General features: G+C 44.0%; 1 long non-coding RNA gene across 2 annotated transcripts in view; it reads right to left on the bottom strand.

The window, feature by feature from the left end:
* Positions 1-1305: 1305 nt before the first annotated feature.
* The window catches only part of LOC126503167 (uncharacterized), a 31492-nt gene continuing 24817 nt past the window's right edge, over positions 1306-7980 (bottom strand). For both annotated transcript variants that reach the window (XR_007592195.1, XR_007592196.1), the window contains exons 2-4: positions 6410-7672; positions 3147-3324; positions 1306-2085 (exon numbers count right to left, since the gene is read on the bottom strand). This is a non-coding gene — a long non-coding RNA (uncharacterized lncRNA). The remainder of the gene's footprint in view (positions 2086-3146; positions 3325-6409; positions 7673-7980) is intronic.

The following is a 7980-nucleotide window of genomic DNA, read 5'->3' as shown; positions in this document are numbered from 1 at the left end:
CTCTCTCTTCTTAAAGTGTGTATTAATTGTACAAAATAGATATTTTCATACATGCATTTAACCCCATTTAGATGATAATTATCTTCCAATTTCCCTCCCTTTTCTCCATCCTCCTCCTACTGGCCCCCTTCTCCTTCCCAAACAGCACCATGGAAGCCTTTAAGAGCTGCTTGGCACTTTTAGAAGTGCTGGCTAGTGTTTGTTTTTCCCTCTTTTCTCCTTTCTTCTTCCTTCTCTTTTGTCTTCATTCTGTCACTCCCTTCGGTCTCCCTCTTCCCATCTCCCTCTCCCTTTCCATCTCTTCCTCTCTTCCACACTTTCCTTCTTTTGTTCCTGTTAGACTGTTACAGGGAAAGTGGTCCTTGGGCTTGAACCCCATGCTCCTCCAGACATAGAAGAAAGGGCAGGTCACAGGCAAGTTAGAGCCTTCAGGAATCCCACTTTCTCCCCTCATGTTGGGCTTTCGCTTTTTCACGACTTTCATGGTTGACACCGACTTTTGGAAGCGTGAGATGCACGACACTCCCGCAAGGTTATTCACTGTTGTAAACCGCCAAGCTAACCTCTGCCACAAGCTGTGATGCAAATTTTAGACATGATTTTTTTTTTCTCTCCATGGCAAACAGCTTAACCAAGAGCCTCTCGGTCTTCAAAACCCTCCCGGAGTACCAAGCCTGAGTCCAGTTGAAATTCCTTTATAGGATGCAGTCCTTGGTGATGTAATAATGGCACCCTATTTCCAATGCTATAGAAGTGATGGAAGTCCTTTCTCTGTCCATCTCTCCTTTAAAATAACAGTAGCATTCTTTTCACAAAAAGTCCAGCACATTGACTCCAACACAGCATCTTCAGGTATTTCTTTCAGGTTTTAATTATAACCGTCTTTTTTATAAAGGGAATTTTGAGGTAGAGCCTGGCACATTCCATTCACGCATTGCAGTGACGAATTCTTAGTGCCATTCGGTCACTTGTGGCTTTATTTTTAGGGGTAAATTTATAGTGAGCCCGGGATCACATGTCCAGTGGTATTCGAAGCATCTACAGCTGCTTACATAGCAGAAGTTCCGGGCTGCATTCCTGCTGTGACTCCCAGATTTGTGAGGACAGTGCCATGAGTAGCAAGAAAAAGAATTCATCTCGTGGAAATGTGCACACACATACATGCAGACACACTCAAATTCCCAGAGGACTTGCAGCATGCAGTCAGGAGCATCCTGTCTTATCAGGAAGTTGCCCCCCTTCAAAGACAGCGTTAACCTCTGGTTTCATATATCCCTGAATGAAATTTAATTAATTTTCTTCATATGGATATATACATTTCATATGTATATACATGTACATGAACATATACATTTGAATGATGCGTAGACATGAATGGATGTGTGCGGGTAACCACGTCATACAGGTGATGTCATAGACTTAGGGTCCATAGCACATTATGTTCTATCACATCCCCTTATGGAAATGCCAATGTGTAGTTGGTGTTGAAGACAACCTCGCATGGTGTGCCCCCTCACAGCTGCAGAGAAGACAGTAATAGAGAATTGATCAAGGCCTTGGCCGTTATAAAGACCTGATATCATCCAAATGCCCTCAACTCCTTCAAACCACACAAATAACCGCCGCCGTCTTTAGGCAGGAACTCAGACCCCGGACTTAGATTGCTAGGCTTCCTTCTTGCTCTGCTTCATCACAGTGTGACGTCGAGCAAGTGGCTTTGTCTCTCCGAGCCTCAAGCTTCTCTTCTGGCTATTTTACCAAGCTGCTGTGGGGACGAGATGAGATGATGTACATAAAAACGCTTGGGATAGTTTGGGGCTCTAGGATAAGCTGTTAGTACATGCCGGCTATTTTTTGCTCTTTTGAAGGAGGAGGCGTGGGGCTGTGCTTAGGCTGTGCTTGAGGCTGGCTTGAGCGGAGAGGTCCCACCGCCGGAGAAACAGGTGCGCTGTGGAAATAAACATGTGTCGGTACAAGTCGTATCCAGCAGAACACTTAAAATTCCTCCAGGATGGGCTAGTCCTCTTGAGCAAAGATGGACTCCAGCTCCAGACGTCAAAGATAATTGTCTCAGATGGAGGTGGGCTAAAATAGAGGAGAAAATTATCCTGCAGCATTCTGAGAACAGATTCCGTGGATCTCCGACTCGAAAGTTAGGTAGGGCAAAGTGGATGCGTGCAAACAGAAAATTATGTGCCTCCAAATTAAAAGAAAAAAAGTCTTAATCTACTAAAATTGCTTATAAGTTCACCTTAGAAAATACAGCGTGGGTCAACTGTATTACAGAGGCCAGGAGAATGGCAAATCCTTTGTTTGTTCAGGTCGTTTGTGATACATTACTGTGTGAAATAGTTGAGCATGTGTTCAAGGAAACGGTGAGGGCTTGGTGCTTCTCACAATGAGAGGCTTCTAGATACCCGTTTTTCTTAACCTTCTTTATGAGGGTTATAGCAGTGCAGATGGGGATGGGGAGAGGTTTTTTTGGAATAAAAATGGCATAAAATGAAAATACACAGCATTCAGTTGATAAGAAGGAATTTTTCAGTCGGGTGCTCATTATCCCACGGTTGGGGTAGGAATAGGCCTCACAGGTAAAGGTTTCTTCTCATAAGGAAGTCATGGGTAAAAGCCCATGCCCCTCCACCAATTTCATGTTTCTGATTATTCTCAGAATTCAATCAAGCTTGACACTTGTTAGTACAAATGGACTGGGATTTGGGGGTGAGGGGGAAGCCTGACCAAAGCGGCAACTCTCAGAGAGGGACGTTCTGTCACCAAGAAGCAAGGCAAGACTGAACACTGCAGGGCTCTTTAGTGGTGAGACTGTCTTGAGAGACCCCAAGCATCTGGAGGGTGGGGAAGAAGCAGGAATTAGAAGAAAGCTAAACTGGTCTGTGAGATTTTTCTAGCAATCAGACATGTAAAGTTGCAAAATCACAATGTGGTTTATTCTCATTGGCACCAAGACAAAGCCTTTTGTCGGGAATATGCTTAGTAAGAATGACCGTTATATCTCAGCATCCATAGTTTTTTTTAGATAATTTGGCTCACTATAAGATAATAGACTAAAAGTCAATTTCTCGCAGTTCTCAGGGCTGAGAAACCAAAACCAAGATGCCAATAGGGGACTTAGGGAAAGCACTCACCATAGAAGTATAAGGACCTGAGTTCAGTCTCCAGTGTGCACATAGGAAGCCAGTCTTGGTGGCCCCTTCTTAGGATCCCACGGCTGGGGGAGCAGAAGCAACCAGAAACCTGGGGCTCACGGGCCACAGTGAGATGCGAGCTAATGAGAGACTGTCTCTAAAGACAAGGTGGTGGTGTCTGAAGAGAAAGAATGTCCAGTTATCCTCTGGTCTCTACATATAGTTTGTGCCTCAACAGAATTTGTAAAAAAAAAAAAAAATCATGTAAGGGTGTTATCATATAATAAAATATATTCATAGTAATCTCTCAGTGTCCATGGGGAACTGGTGCCAGCTCTCCCTGACTCCAGACATCAATACCCACAGAGACTCAGATCCCTTGTGGGTAGGCCAAATGGGTGCTTGCCTATAACCTGCACACATCCCCCTATGTGCCTCCACCTACTAAAGTCTCATGGTATATAAGCCTACGGATATTGGGTCTGGGAACATGGAAATACTCCTGGATGTAGAGAGACAGTTTTATCTAAACTCTGCAATGGTTTCATAGCAAGCTGACCCAGTCCCGGTCCTCATCAATCCTGACTCTTTCTTTGTTTTCATTCCAGTTTTGCTGTTGTTGATTTTATTGTTCTTGAGATGAGGTCTCACCCTGTAGCCCATTGTGGGTTGGAGTTCTTAATCCACCCATGTCAGCCACCTCCCACCAAGTGCTAGGATTAGAGTCATGCACCTCAATATGCAACAAGCCTTTCGCCTCTTTCAGTAACCCCCAGCCTAGCCTTCAGGATACCACACCATGCTCCCTCAGGTCCAGCCCAGCTCTCTCTGCTCTGATACCTGGCTGCTGAATTTGGGTGGGCTGCTTCTATGCACAAACCACACATCCATGAGCTACAAGAAAGACCTGGAATAAATGAGAATGTTCCCTTGGCTCCCTGCACATTACAGAGTCCTGAACTTAACAACAGAGCCTTCTGGGGGCTATGCCTTCTGTCAGAATCCTGGAACAAGGTGGAATTGATATGGGTGTTTAACTCCTGATAGGTGTCCATTCGCGAGGGCTGCCAAGTTTGAGATACAGGTATCTACCTCACGTATGGGTGTGAAAACTAATCCCACTGACACCTAGATGGACTCTTGCTGCAGGTGTTCTGCAACCTCAGATGCCAATGGGGCACTGCTGTATTTTGCAATGCAGCCTGTTCCAGACACAGCTGGCTCCCCACTGGCATCTGGTCAAACAGAAAAGAAACACAGAGCCTCCTGCTGGCTGGCCATCTGGGGCAATAATTGCTCCTTGGTTATCGATGGCATATCTCTAAGGTGACTGTTCCTTCAGCTGGTAGGGTTGTCACAAATACGCACCTGGCAACAGCTGTTGCCTAGCCTCTGCTTGTGCTGGTCACCAGCTCCTGTGCTTAGATGACAAAAGTAAAAATGTCTGGGCATTTAGGAGAATCCTGGGAGCAAGGGAGGAGGGAGTAAACAGAATAAGGCAAGAGGCTCTTCAAACAAGGGTTTCCAAGGAGTGTGGTACATGCATGCATTCTTGGTTAAAAACAAACAAAAAACAATTAACACAACGCTCTTCCAGAACAATCCAAAAAGCTGCCTCACATGGAGCTAATATCTGCACATGTACATTGTGTACACATGCATACAGCTACAGTCACACACACACACACACACACACACACACACACCTCTTCACTGCTGTGGGTCCAAGTTTGAACTAGCAGCTGCCACCCCAAAGGGCATTACTACCTCCAGGCTTTCTTACATTTCCCCTTTGACCCTGAAAGCTGCTCCCCTCTTTTGCTACTAGATTCAGGCTTCCATTACAGGTTATTAGTAGGCTTTCACAAGACATTCAGATTTTTCCAAGTGTGTTTAAATTTCACAAGGCTTGAGTGTGAGGAAATTCAAGGCATCCAACACTCTCCAACTCTTAACGCTTCTGATAAAGGCCCAAGGCTTTCGTTAGATTAACTAACAACAGTTAGCAATTATAATTCCAGGACGAGCGGGAAGCGAGTTCATTAACTAGTTAATTGTGCCCACTCAACACAGCCTCTCAAACGTACTTCTAAACAGATGCGTAGGATTGGGTGAAATATCAAATGTTTTCTTAACTAATGTCTTGTGAATTCAGTCATTTAGTTTTAGTGTATAAATAGTGATAAATGATATGGGATTCTACCTCAAAAGGATACGCATTGGGTGGATGGATGCAAAGGATTGTGAGACAGCAAATCTGAACTCCAAATGTAATGGAATATTTAATTATCATCTTTTGGGAGGTACTTTTTATGTATCTTTTTATTCTTACTGAGGATTAAATTAAAACTAAGGCCCCAATTCTTTTTGTATCTTGATGTGGGATTTCCCTCTGTAAACTGAAGAACTGCTTTGAGCCTAGAGCAGAGCAGGGTGGGGCAGAGCAGAGCTAGGTGGGGAGTACTTGATGGAATGCTGGGAGAAAGAAGGGCGGAGTCAGAGAGAAGCCATGTAGCCCCACCAGAGTCAAACATGCTGGAACTTTGCCCTTAAGCCACTGCCACCTGGCGATGCACAGATTAATGGAGATGGGTTAAATTAATATATAAGAGTTAGCTAATAAGAAGCTAGAGCTAATGGGCTAAGCAGTGATTTAATTAATACAGTTTCTGTGTGATTATTTCTGTTCTGGGTGGCCGGGACAAACAAGTGGTCTTCCATTGCAGTATCTTTATTATAAGGCAGTGTGTGAGAGACGCACATAGCGAGACAACTCAGCCTAGGTTAGTCTTGAACTCATTCTTGCCTTGAACTCCCTAAACACTTGCAGGGCTTGCACTTCTATTCTCTTGCTCAGTCTCCCCCAGGCATTGGGTCCACAGGCCTGTGCCCCCAGACCCAGCTCAAGCTTTGTCCTTTGGTAAATTATGCCAGGCACTTCTGCCTGAGCACATGTTTCAAACCTTCAGTTGGAGGCAGTGAATCAACTCACATCAAAGTAGGATGAAATTCTAATTAAAAAAAATTATTTCAGTGATTCGGTCAAAGGTTACCAGGTAGATACCAGGAATCCTTGTGTTAAATATTATTCATATCATGACAAAAAACACCTTTAATCTCAGTTTATTATGTATGAACTATTGCAGCCAAAGACCAAAGGTATAAAAATCTCAAGGCCATAAGCACTCTCACTGAACAATATGGTAAGCTATTTCTTTAATAGACTTGGCAGGCAAATACAGTAAAGCTCAAAATCCACTTACCTTCAGTCCACTTCACAGAGTGCCCAGGACCAGCACGGTTATCCAATGACTACAGTTTTAGAAATCCTCAACACAAAAGGCACCACCATGCTGTAGATACATTTCAGTTGGTAGAATGCTTGCCTAGCGAGTATGCAGCCCCAAGTCTCCAGCTTTAACACTACGAAGAAGTCTAACTGTGGGTCTAACAGTGGCAGGAGGCAATGTTAAACTACAAACTCTCCAGTTTATCTTTCTCGTGCTCCAGAGTCTGATAAATTCTTGAACCTGTTAAGCTACTTTATTCCTTTAATTTTCCCACAATTAAGTTGTAAAATAATTGCTGTGATCATTAAGCACCCATATAATGCTGTACACATTCAAAGTGTTTTGCAATCATCTATTTTACAAAGTACATTGTTCTGTGTATCAGGTTTTATCATGTCCTGTGTTGGCTTAAGAGCCATGTTCTACATGATCAGATTAAGAAGTAATATATCAATTTTAGGAGCAAAGGTGACTCTTTGTACCATGTATTTGTTTGTACGCTTTTAACCTTTGCACAGTCAATACAAGCTCTCTGGTTTATTAGGAGCCAGAAGGAGTCTGGTGCCGAGCAGGGTGCTGTCTTTTCACGGTGCCTTCAGGCAAGCACTTGAACAGGGTCTGAGCTGTGCCCCTTGTTTAAGGAACTCATGTTTGGGAGGAGGAACCCTAAATCCTCTCTGCTAGAACTTGCCAGTTATCAAAGCAGGAGAGAACCCCGTCGACCACAGTTGTGCACAGCAGGTGCAGGAGAGTCATCCTAATACTTCCAGGGGATGTGGATTATATACAGTCTTGTGCAACATAATGGTGATACGGTCAATGATTGACCGCACAGGCAACGGTGCCCTGTAATATGTCACCTTATGATGAGATAGCCATCTTCCTGGGGACACAGCATATGAAAAGCACTCAACAATAAGGTCCCCGAACAATGCATGAATTGTGTAGAAATGACAGTACCTGTCCTGTTCTTCCATCCGAAGGTATAGGTCACTAATTCTTCCAGCAGAAAAGAGGGTCAGAGGCCCAGATTTGTTTGTACCTTCAGTCACATTTGGGAAGCCTTCTTGGTCATTGTTGCCACATGAGTCTCTAGAATTTTTTTTTTCTGCTCAAGGTTGACATGGATTCTCTATTTGATCCCCAAAGGAGATGGAGGCAGGTGTGGCCTTTCTTTCTCCAGAACGTGGCCAATCCAATGACAGTCGGTGATAGTTACTGCAGAGTCAGCTCCACCTTGAAACCGTAATGGACAAGGAACCAAAACAAGATTACTATAGGGATGACATTGTTCCTTGACCTCAGAGAAAGCTCTGTTAGATTTAGGTTTGGGCAGCTACTCTGTCCCTTGAAAATGTTCTTTTTCTCCTAAGCGGTCTTGTTCCGATGCCTTGACAGGAGTCTTTAACCTGCACTGGGGGCCCCATTACAGATTTATTTTTTTTAAGATTTGCAACACTATGTATGCTGAAATGGGTCAGGTGATGAAGTGCTTGCCTGAAAATAGTGATGACTTGAGTTTTACCCCCAGGGCCCATGGGGCC

The sequence above is a fragment of the Alexandromys fortis genome, unplaced genomic scaffold (genome assembly GCF_014885135.2).
Source record: "Alexandromys fortis isolate MF-2015 unplaced genomic scaffold, M_Fortis_MF-2015_v1.1 scaffold_43, whole genome shotgun sequence".
In the NCBI taxonomy this organism is placed as follows: domain Eukaryota; kingdom Metazoa; phylum Chordata; class Mammalia; order Rodentia; family Cricetidae; genus Alexandromys; species Alexandromys fortis.
This window is presented reverse-complemented; position numbering and strand designations above follow the sequence as displayed.